Source organism: Crinia signifera, chromosome 3 (assembly GCF_055691185.1).
Source record: "Crinia signifera chromosome 3, ASM5569118v1, whole genome shotgun sequence".
NCBI classification, from domain to species: domain Eukaryota; kingdom Metazoa; phylum Chordata; class Amphibia; order Anura; family Myobatrachidae; genus Crinia; species Crinia signifera.
In genome coordinates, this window is record NC_139219.1 from 212,925,784 (window position 1) to 212,937,754 (window position 11,971).

Sequence of the window (11,971 nt, forward strand, 5' to 3'; positions counted from 1 at the left end):
CCCAGCAAGTTACTGCAGAAGGTCATCACATCACATGTGTAGTCAGCAGACAGCACATACATGGCAGCATTGTGGGGGCACAGAATGATGGGAGGAGTCTAAAGTAACAGAAATTCAACAGACCTTTCAGATTCCTTAAATCACTGACTGAGATTAAAAAAGTCATCAGCCTGATGGTCAGTAATATGGAGTCGCGACCCCATGCTGAGAAGGCGGGGACCCACTTTGGGGTCAGGACCCACAGTTTGAGAACCGCTGTTCTAGAAGGTCTGATTGGTTGCCCATAGCAACATCCCATCTGTACCCCTTCGTGTGCTTTCCTGGGTAACAATGGGGTGGCGAAGCTGAAGCAGGCGGGTTCTGGACATGACACTGAAAGTGGCTGCATTTAGAAATATACAACAGCTCATAAACATGTTCATACGCCGATGAAGAAACTGCACCTGCCACAGGCTATGGTCGAGTTTTCATGGTTATAGACACAGCTATAACATAAAGAAGTTATCGTAAAGCACAAGTATTTATCATCATAAAATAATTGTAGTCATTTTTAATTAATTAGTTAAGGATCGTATCTCTCGTATTTAATTGCACCAGCACAATACATCATTTACAACCTCTTTATGCAATGTAGATCCTACCTTGTATTCAATATTGAAAGCCATTAAGCATTTGGCAACCAGACCGTAAAGGCAGTACTTTTAATAGATTGAACCCAACGTAGTCACACTATCATCCAGGGAAGCAAGGAAAGTTCTCCTCGTTTGCATAGTACAACAAATGTTCTATACACTTGACAGTCATTTATATACAGTATATTTGATAATAGGCAATGCTGTGATCTAGCTAACAAGGGCCACCAAAAATAATCTTGGCCCCTACAAGACTGCGCATATAGCATATAGCATTGAACAGGGGTTTTGCGCAGAACGAGCCCGACAGCACAAGCTGTCTGGCTCGTTCTGCCGAGAAAAGCTGGAAATAGGCGAGCTCCTGGCCTGAGCTCGTCTATTTCCGCCCTCAGCTCACGGGCACGCCCCCTTCTCGCTGCTCGGTGGCCGGGACATTGAATCCCGACTGCCGAGCTCCAGGCGAGCAAAACGAGAACGGGACAGGGACACAGCTGTCGAGCTTGCTCGACAGCCGTGCCCCTGACATTGAATACCCCCCTAATACCGTGTTCTCACTCCGAGTGAGAAATACGCGGCTTTTACCCGGCATTAAAATGCCGGGGACTGCAGGGACGGACCCCTGTTCTCACTGTAAGGCAAATTCCCGGGTGAAGAAGTTCTACCCGGTAATTTGCCTTTAACACGGGTTTTTGTGCAGTGAAAACGGGTCAATCCGTGTCTGCATACCCGGATCTCAAACACGGGTAAAAAGAAGGGTTTTACCCGTGTATGAGATCCGGGTATGCGACCTGTTCACACTGCAAAAAAAACCTGCGTTAAAAGGCAAATTTCCGGGTCTACATGCTAGACCCAGGAATTTGCCTGCAGTGAGTATAACTACAAATCACACACCCAATCCCATCACAGGACGCTGCTTTGCACCCACCCACTTATTCCCCCTATTAAGTTTAAATGAAAAAATAATGAAGAGTGCTACCTATAATATAATATAACTACACCGAACTATAATATAACATGAAATATATGTTACTTACATGGCTCAAAAGATGTAACCTAGAAATGTCACAGAGAGCATCTGTTTTCTTCAATGTAAACCAATGTCAGCATCCAACCAATAACGTAGAAATTTGTAAGACATCAAGTCGTTGCTTATATATAGTAAGCACATGCCAGCGATACTGTACAACTATATTAAATGTAAATTCATAGCTGCTATGTACAGTGGAAGCTTAGGGATTAATGCTGAATATTAAGCACTGCTTATGGTTTACATAACTAAAGCCTTATGAGTACATATATCACATTACACCTTTCTTCACGTGTGAAGCAGTCATTCCCTGCACTCAGATTGCCAGGCTGTGCCCTATAATCTATAGCTTAACTCTCAATGGTTCCAACTGAGTAAATGCTAGGGTGTATTTAGTTCAGCAAGTCATAAACTGTCATGATAATCATTTTTATAAGAAGTATTGTTAAGCACACGATTTTCACAGCTGTCTACTGCTAGAAACCTATTGTTGCAGAGTAGAAGGAAACATAATTGCAGTGTTGATTATTTCAAATATTTCAGCATTCTGGATACACAGAGATAGATGAAGTTGGAGTTTATTTGGAGCTATGCGGAGCTAGTATTCAGACCTATAATACATTGTCTATTCCGGGCCAGTGCCACCATTATGCAGTTTTGGGCAGCTGCCTAGGGCGCCAGAATCTTTTCACACACTCAAAGATAGATATGAGCTTTTCTGGGAAGTGGGGATGAGGTCAAGGGTGACTTGGGGTTTTGCTCCAAGATCCAGCGCCGGCCCCGTTTGTATTGAGAGCAGGTTTCCAAATCAAAACATTAAAAACGGTACTGTAGAGGGGCGTGTCACAATTCTGCTTAAAAACGGTACTGTAGAGGGGCGTGTCACAATTCTGCTTAAAAACGGTACTGTAGAGGGGCGTGTCACAATTCTGCATATGGGTGTGTCTATGCTTAAATGCTGGTTGTTGTGAGATATCTCTATAAAACATTAGTATCAATATATTTGAGAAGATTTGCAAGCATTGATACTAACATTGCTGCCTGTCTGTATCCAGTGGCACCAAATATGAGACCTTTAATATATGCACTTTTAGGGTCCCTGAGGACTGAGTTTGGGAAACACCGCTCTAGAGGATCTTGCTGCACTTCAAACAGAAGACAAAAACAAAGGCATTCCTATGGATTTCCTGACAATGTTATTTCCAAGGCCATACCAAATGCTGCTGACAAAATACAGCTACCGAGGATAAACCCCCTTCACCATACACCTCACTGCATGGAGGCTACTGATTTGCTCCCCAACAAGACACAGCATCACCACGTAGCCCATTTAACCTGTTCCTACCAGTTAGTGTTCATGGCACAACTTCTGCTAACACTAATGGGCCAGAAGCACCAGCTTCAATAAGCCAACCAGCTCATAACTGTCATGTTACAGGGAAAAACATTTCCCTAATATGGAGCCTAATTCAGACCTGATCGCTGCTGAGCAAATTTGCCGCAGTTAGTGAACAGGCAGATGAGGCCCAGCTATAGTGAAACCCCACCTTGCAAATGAATGTGTATGCTGTGTGGATAGATGTGTATGGCTAACGAACACTTGCAGCTGAGCGAAAATTACCAAACCCCATCTCAAGCAGCTCACCATCAAATTATTTTTTCCACTGGTCGCCACTCATCGCAAGTGCCGCGTTGCCCTGGATTTATTCGGCGGCTGGGAGAAATACAGGCATAGCTGGCCTGGAGCTGATGTCACCCACCCTCCCCTAAAACACTTCAGGGCACCTGCTCTTTTCCTGACAATCACTTTTTCTTTTAGCACGTCTAGCGTTTGACATGACGTCCTGTCAGTTACCACTCCCAGACATGACTTCCTGTCAATCACCTTGCCAATGGCTAGAGAAGGCATCCTGCATGCCCATGGCAGTAGCTTTGTCCAGTGGGTGCATTTAACAAAGATTTTTTTCTCATAGCTTTTAAGGACCTGCAAAGAAAATCACTCTGGGGTTGCCATACAGGGTTACACAATAGTCTGGACACTTAATCCAGGAGCTATGACTTAATACATGTTAGCTGTGGGCTTACCACACGTGGAAATCATTCAGTATATGAATAACTCTGGGCTTTAAACCTGAAGCTGCGGTCACACCAGTGGCCAATAGAATCTGCCTCGTTACAGTATAAATATCATATCAAGCCTAGCTTTTAAGACTAAGGCCAGGATGTACTAAGCTTGAAAAGTGATAAAATGGAGAATGATAAATCAATAGTCAACCAGCTCCTACCTTCCATGTCACAAGCTGTGTTTGAAAAATGACAGGTAGGAGCTGATTGGTTGGTTCTTTATCGCTGTCCATTTGATCACTTTTGAAGGCTTAGTAAATCTCACCCTAACTCTGCCTTGTACATGTATTTAAGGCAGACTGGGGGCCAGGTGCACTAAACTTCAAAAATTATCAAATTATCATTATTATTATTTGTTGTGCTTTATGGAGAGTGATAAACAGCCAGCCAATCAGCTGCTACCTGCCATGTCTCAGACTGTGTTTGAAAAATATCAGGCAGGAGCTGATTGGCTGGTTGTTTATCACTCTCCCTTTTGTTACTTTTGAAGCTTATTGCATCTGGCCCTGGATTGGTTAACTGATTCTTATCTGTGATCAAATTCTACAGAAAACAAAATCTAAAGAGGTAAAGTCTAAAGTAGTGTACACACAGTGCAATTTCCTTTCTATTCCATCCCGATTTGATCCTGATCTAATTGCATGGCACCGTGTAAACATTTGATTTAGACCATATAGTACAGATCTTTATTATATTGTCTTGCCTGCAGTCTATATTTCTATTTGATTTTGGTGCCGCAGGTCCCCGCATCAGGATCAAAATCGAACCATGTGTACACTACATTAGGTAAATTTAAACTGCAGTAACATAAACAAAAATCCACTAGTTATTTGTAATGTGTTAAGAAAGTTAACATGTTGCGTGGCTGAATGTAAATATTTAGTATTTACTAAGCACCCCTGAGATTCTTTATACTTTAAATGGATCTGTTCAACAGTCTGCAGTAACCATGGCAACCCACCCCCAGCTCTGTGGCATAACAGCAATTGCTAGAAGAGTCTGTGTCAGTTGAAGAGGCATCACATTACTATGGAAATTACTGCTTCTACCTTAGAAATGTACATTCCCTGTTAATGTTCAACATTACTGAGAAATCCCCCTAGCCATAAATCCTGTTTTTTCTTTAGTCAGACCCTAATAAATGCCAATGAATTGCCTTAGCCTGACCTTTACCTTTGTTGCTGTATGAAGTTGGTTACCTATTTGTTTTGCTGTATTTAAGTATGTTCTTGCCAATCCTGATTTATTTGCTTCCCCATCAATAAATAATCTGTAAACATAGACTATTTATAGACACATTAACATTTTGTCAAATTACCCCCATTGCTTCAGTTGTATAGTCCCCATTGCACAAAAACTTATGATATCCCTCAAAATTCTAATAGCTGCTGCTGCCCACCCGCTGCACTGCATTGCAATGATCACCGCCGCTGCACCCGCTGCCTGCCCCACTGCTCCTCACCAGCACTGCCGCTGCCTGCCGTCCACCCCACTGCTCCTCACTGGCACCACTACTGCCCACCGCCTGCCCCACTGCTTCTCACCGGCACTGCCATTGCACCCGCCGCCCGCCCCACTGCTCCTCACCACCCTTCAGCTCCCCATTTTTTTTTACATGTGATAAATCGTATGAGATTTATCACATGTAAAAAATCAAGTGCCAAATTGTATGTGAGCCTCCCGTGGAGCTGCTGGGCGGCTCGCAGGAGAAATGGGTCCAACTTGTCCTAATGTATGGGGGCCCTAACTCTCTCTGCACATGTTACATCTGCCCCACCTGCAGTGCACATGGTTTTGTCCATTAGAGAAAGAATTTGCTTTTGTAAGTGAACCAGAATCAGGCCCATAGACTGTAAGCTCCATTGGGCAGGGACTGATGTAAATGTTCAAATATTCTCTGTACAGCGCTACGGGACATGTGTGCGCTATATAAATAAATCATCTGAAAAGATTCACTAAATACCATTTATTTTTGAAAGCAGCTAGTCTTTCCCCCCTGTGTTTGGGAAGGGGAATGCTGCTGTCATGTTTAATAGTGTGGACTTATATTATGTATAAATAAGAAAATGCATTTTTTCCTGGGGTGTATTTTGTGTTTCTGCTTAGACCTCTGAATCAGGCCCCTATTGTCCAGATATAGGGGCCCTTTTACTAAGGATCGCATAAACAATTAGATCACCCAGGATCGCATTCAGTATGCAATACTATCGGTACAATGTATGTTCCTGCAGATGCAGGGACAGAGGCTCAGAAAGAAGCCTGTCCCTGTGATCTACTGTACAGGATGCCGCAAGGTCTGCGCATGCGTGGTTAGCACTGACCCCCCCAGCTGACCCAGGTTACCGCACTGCCCTCCCGGTGATGCAGTAAGTAGCCCATATGCTACAATGGGCTACCGCCATCTCAGAATGGCGGTAGCCATGTGATCTGTTGCAATTCTCCCAATATTGGTCAGAACCTATGGTGGATGTGGCTGTGAGCTGGGCAGGAGGGATAGGAGATGCCTGTTGCATTCCCTTCTAGATACGGATTTCGGAGGTACTCAATATTTGTGGCTAACCAGTTTAGCCGCAAATATTCAATGGCCTATGTACATACTGTAGGCCTACAACTATCCTATGTACTGGAAATAATCATATATTACAAATTGTGGCTGCAGTTGACAAATGAAGACATGCAGGGGTGGAATGAGGGTAGTGCATTCTAATGAGACTGACAAATTGTAAGATGGCACTATAATACATAACACATAACATAAATAACAACTGCATATGTATCAATCACATAAGAACTAAGTTAATGCTAGGATCCGTATTTACCATTAGTCTTCCATTAATATTACTGTATAAGCCATAGGAATGTATTGGCATAATAAGTATATCATATATATGCCTACTAGGTTAAGTATTTAGATAATGTAATGTTTAAATCAGAACTGAAAATAAAAGACAGATAGACTAGATTTAGCAATACAATTATTAGCACTATTCCCGGTACTTATGTATTATCTGGGCTCCCATGTTAAATGCACCCCATTTTTTCATACCCCTACTATCCAACTATGCATGGAGTTGATTTTATATAGTGTGGCGAGCGCAGCGAGCACCTTGCCCGAAGCGTGGCGAGCGCAGTGAGCCCCGTGAGGGGACGCGGTCTCATAAGAAAAACGGGAGCCCAGATATTACATAAGTACCCTATTCTGCTTTAATCTATAATCTGCTGTGATATAAATTGGACAGTGGAACTGTGTAGCTCTGCATTTGGACAATGGAGTTTAGTGAGTACTGTACATTAGTGTACAGTGTCATTGTACTGTAGCTCCTGTTTTTTAAATTGAAAGACAATGCGCAGGATGTACCAAGCAGTGGCCGCACATCCCGCTGACCATCGCACCGATGCTAACCACATATGTAGTAACAGTACATATTAGCAGCTGCCCCCATAAGAGCTGCCTTTTGCGATCCCCATCGCTGCCTGGACTTCCTCGTTTCTGCTGCTTTTGCACGGAGAAATGCCTGTGTGGTCTGAGGTTGCGGGAGCTGCCTGGCCACTCGGTCCTACATTCGATGGTCTGTGACCATCGAATGATGGGGGAGGTTCCCTGAGATGGAGGAGGTGTATTCATGAGAAATACTTGTGCGGTCCGTTCGGACAGCTTCTTACCGCGTTCGGACGGAGTTGGCGATCCGTATGGAAGGCGAGGTTTAGGACGCACGTGCTGGCCGCATATTCGGATCCGGCCGCACCGATCAGAATAAGGGCCAAAGTGACATCCCCGGAAAATGGCCATCCAACTGGGACAGGTACAGAATTCGGGGACCGCTGAATAGATACCGGCAAAGCTCTCCTGGATGCGGGGTGTGTGACCAGGGGCTTTCTGGTTCCATGTGAACCCAGATAAATATGCCACTGGAAAAAGATAGGGCCAGATGTACTAAGCCTTGAAAAGAGATAAAATGGAGAGTGATAAACCACCAGCCAATCAGCTCATACTGTGCCTGCTATGTCACAGGCTGTGTTTGATAAATGACTCTCCATTTTTATCACTTTTCAAGTCTTAATACATCTGGCCCTATCTTTTTCCACTGGCATACTGGAAACTCGTAGGGACACTCTGTCCCTACGCGTGGGGGATGATACATTCTTGCGATAGGAACACAATTACAATTATGTAATCTTGGGCGGTAATAGATTGTATATGCAATCCTTAATAAATGGGAACCACAGAGAGGCTTTTCGGAGCAGACATACAGCTTGCCTTTTCCTTATGACCACATATTGCAGAAATTCATGTTTTTTTTTTCTGAAAAATATTGGTCTTAAGCTGGGTACACACTAGACCAGGGGTAGCCAACTCCAGTCCTCGAGAGCTACCAACAGTTCACATTTTCCAGACAACCTAGCTGCTGCACAGATGCACTCATTACTCACAGACACATTTTAAAAGAGCCACAGGTGGCGTTAATTACTCAACTTGTGATTCTGTGAGGAGATCTGGAAAACATTAACTGTTGGTAGCTCTCAAGGACTGGAGTTGGCTACCCCAGCACTACACGATGTGTGTACCCAGCAAGAGCACGGGATTAAGGATACCTCATACCTGGGGTGCCGGACGGGGTCCCGACAGTCGGGATTCCGACAGTCAAAACACCAATAGCTGGGTTCCCGACGGTCGTAGGCTATTTTCCCTCGTGACCCCCATAGAGCGAGAATAGAAAAGGTGGCTCGCGTGGTGAGCGCAGAGAGCCCGCAAGGGGCTTAGTTGTGCTCACCATGCTGTCTGGGTCCGGCCAGTCTGGATCCCAACATTGGGATAATGACTGTCAGAATTCCAACTTTCGGATCCCTATACCACACCCGCCTACCTGACCCTCTCCAAGAGGGAGAAAATGCTCTGTTCCTGGACTTCCCTGGTAATGTAGGATTACCTTCACCTGTGGTGAAACATCTTTCTTATCAATTACCTAGCTCCCCACAGGTGATGGCAATCCTAGATTACTAGAAAAGTCCAGGAACAGAGCATTTTCTCCCTCATGGGTAGGGTCAGGTAGGCAAGTATGGGATACATGGGGGTGCCAGTATACACACTTGCCAATGTCTGCAGCAGCAGTGCGCTGGTGGCGGCCATACTGCCCTTGCTATTGATGTCCTCAGTCATCCTGCATGTAGGACAACGGAGGATGTAGCTGACGACGCACATGAGCACACACGGTCAGCGAAATAGCGGGTACACACTGGACAATTTGAACGGTTTGTCTTTCCGAACCGCCAAAACCAGCCAAATCGTTCAAAATATTGTCTAGTGTGTATCCAGCATAGGGCAATTTGGATTTGTTTTTGGACAATACAACAAGCCCAGATTACATATTTTTAGATTGAGCAAGGAAACCAGAGTACCTGGAGCAAACCTATGCAAGAACAGGGAAAATATACAAAACTACACACAGCTAGGGCCATGGAGGGAATCAAACCTAAGGACAGGTACAAGCTAAAATAATATCTACATGATTGTCATACTGGAACAACAAATCATGAACATAGTTTGATGTGTACATGGGTTTGACCACTCCCAAAGGTCGCATATGACACCTTCTGGTTGGCCACACTGCACAGCCAATCCAAAAATATTACATGTGACACTGAGAACCATAATGAAACAAGGTATAGTTCCATTGTTCATTATTTTGCATATGCAGGGGGTAATTCAGACCTGATTCCTTGGCTGAGATTTTGCACCATCCATGTAGACGTTGCCCCACCAGAGTGAAATTACACCTTGTGAATTAATGTGTTCGGTTGCAAATCTATTCACAGCCGCGTCAAATATGATCAAACCATTCGGAAACCCGCTCACCATCGAATAATGACTTTTCACCGGGCACCACTTACTTGGCGACTGCGATGAAAACAGGCATATCTGGCCTGGAACTGACACCATCCCCTAAAACACTTGGGTACTCCTGCATTTTCCCTGTCACTCCCAGCCCTTTTTTGGGCATGCGTAGCGTTTTTCTTGGCATTCCCATGAAAAAGTCGGTTACCACCCCCAGACACCTACTCCCTGTCAATCACAATGTGAGCAGTGAAAACGTAGCGGGCTTTCATTGCAGGACAGCCTCACACATGCATACCACAGGCTGCATGCATGCTCAGCAGTCCATAATCAGCTGCTGTGCAAATTCAGTCATGCAATCAGGTCTGAATTACCCCCAGAATGTGTACTGGTAATCTTGCAGAGTCCCGGGCAAAGGATATTTAGCCTCACCATCAGCAAGATTGTCCATTACTCTAAGACCACCCTGGTGTATGACAGTAATGCTAGCCATTACAGCATCTGTGCTACCCCAGATATACTGTATGAGAGAGAGAGAGAGAGAGAGAGAGAGAGAGAGAGAGAGAGAGAGAGAGAGAGAGAGAGAGAGAGAGAGAGAGAGAGAGAGAGAGAGAGAGAGAGGTGTGTGTGTATACTCATGCTCTGTGTATACTCATAGCCATGGCACTGTATAGCTTGACACTGTAAACTCTTTTGTGTTGAAGTGTCAGAATGCCTTAGGTTGTGTACATATCTGGGTTATGTTTTACAGGCATGCATCCCAAGCACTATATATTGTATACACTGCACTGTGGGAGCTGCTGCTACAATGCTGCTGCAGGGAACAGTGAGAAAGAGCAATGACTGGGAGCTGATGGGAACAGGCGCATGGGGGCTCATCATATCCACTTTACAGCTTAGTGCAGGGGTATAATATATTAATACCATTAGAACTAAGAGAACATGTGCTGTGTACACACTGTGAAGTTATGCAAAGCACAGCAACATGTCTCCGACTACCTACCTGTATACAGTGCTGCTGATCGCATGCATGACTGGTAACATATTACTAGTAATATACACAAAGATGCGTCAGGTCAGAGCCAGAAAGCAACAAATGGGTGCAGTAATTGGATGAGCTATGAATAGCAGCACACACCAGGCTGGGAACACGCATGTAATGAATGGCAGGGTCAGGATGGAGCGTTCTATTTACCTGTGTGCCAGTGTAGAGGGCAGGCTCCGCACAGTGCGATGGGGATCCGGGGGCACAGTCCTGCCCTGGTGCCCAGTACAATGGAGCGGCAGCCAGCAGATGTGATAATCCCCCTGTTACCACAGCAGATCAGATCCGTCTGTCGATCAGCCACCTCAGCAGCAGCGATGTACAGAACGCAGCAGCGATGTACAGAACGCAGCAGCGATGTACAGAACACAGGCTCCCCACCCCTCCAAGGGGATTACACCAAACCATCAAATCGCAACCTCTGCCTTTGTCTTCGGGCTGCCAGGAGCAGTGCAGAATAATACACCAGCAGCAGCAGCAGAGATCCGAGCAGGAGGATTATCCACAGCAGCCCTGCTGTCTGGGAGGATGGCAGTAAGCAGACTGTGCTGGTGTGTGTTGGTCTGGATGCACAGACATGACCATATGATGGCTGACCTACATTATGTCACTGTATAGGTGCCCCTGGGGATTCCTAGTCCTGCATATAATTATAATAAGTACACTGTAGTGCTACTATCACTACACGTTAAAGTAGATGGATGGGAGTGAGGAGGGAAGGAAGAGCAGGGTGTTGAGAGTGCCAGCCTCCCTATTCCATTCAGTGGCTGCTGCTGGGCACTGCAAGCTCCTATCCTCCCCTATCTAACTGCAACTGCAGGGAAGCTGGTGAGGTCATAGGAGGTGGGGAGAACAGAATAGGGTGTCTGTTCCTGCATGCAGCACACATCCAACCTATTCATAACCACAGCCTGATGCTAGCCATCACCACCTGGTATACACTATTATGAGCAGTGACATTGGTGTAGGTAGATGCTGGGGAGTATGTGCAGAGAGGGAGTAATCACACCACACCACACCATGTTATAGGGAACTTGGTTAGTGATGGTAAGCATCAGGCTGTGGTTATAAATAGATTGTAAGCTCCTTGGAGCAGGGCCCTCTTCTCTCCTGTTCTCACAGCCCTCTTTTCTCACCAGAGCCTGATTAAATGTTCCAGGTGCAATAGGTTAATACCCATGTAGTGCCCCTTGTAATGCTGCTAGCCACACATGTACTGTATGGACGATCAGGGACTCGCCATTCATACTGCCCATGTATGTAATGAAGGGTATACAACTGGCGGGATGCAGTTTAAATCCCGGCGGTCG

General features: G+C 45.2%; 2 protein-coding genes across 2 annotated transcripts in view; both read right to left on the bottom strand.

Annotated features, from left to right (window-relative positions):
- MYOM2 (myomesin 2) overlaps positions 1 to 10,938 on the bottom strand; it is a 268,492-nt gene extending 257,554 nt beyond the window's left edge. Inside the window, exon 1 of the mRNA XM_083177359.1 lies at positions 10,812 to 10,938. The gene's annotated coding sequence lies outside the window, so the exon portion shown is untranslated. The remainder of the gene's footprint in view (positions 1 to 10,811) is intronic.
- Positions 1 to 10,948, bottom strand: part of KBTBD11 (kelch repeat and BTB domain containing 11) — a 31,418-nt gene extending 20,470 nt beyond the window's left edge. The window contains exon 1 of the mRNA XM_083177360.1: positions 10,812 to 10,948. The gene's annotated coding sequence lies outside the window, so the exon portion shown is untranslated. The remainder of the gene's footprint in view (positions 1 to 10,811) is intronic.
- Between the last annotated feature and the right edge of the window lie 1,023 nt (positions 10,949 to 11,971).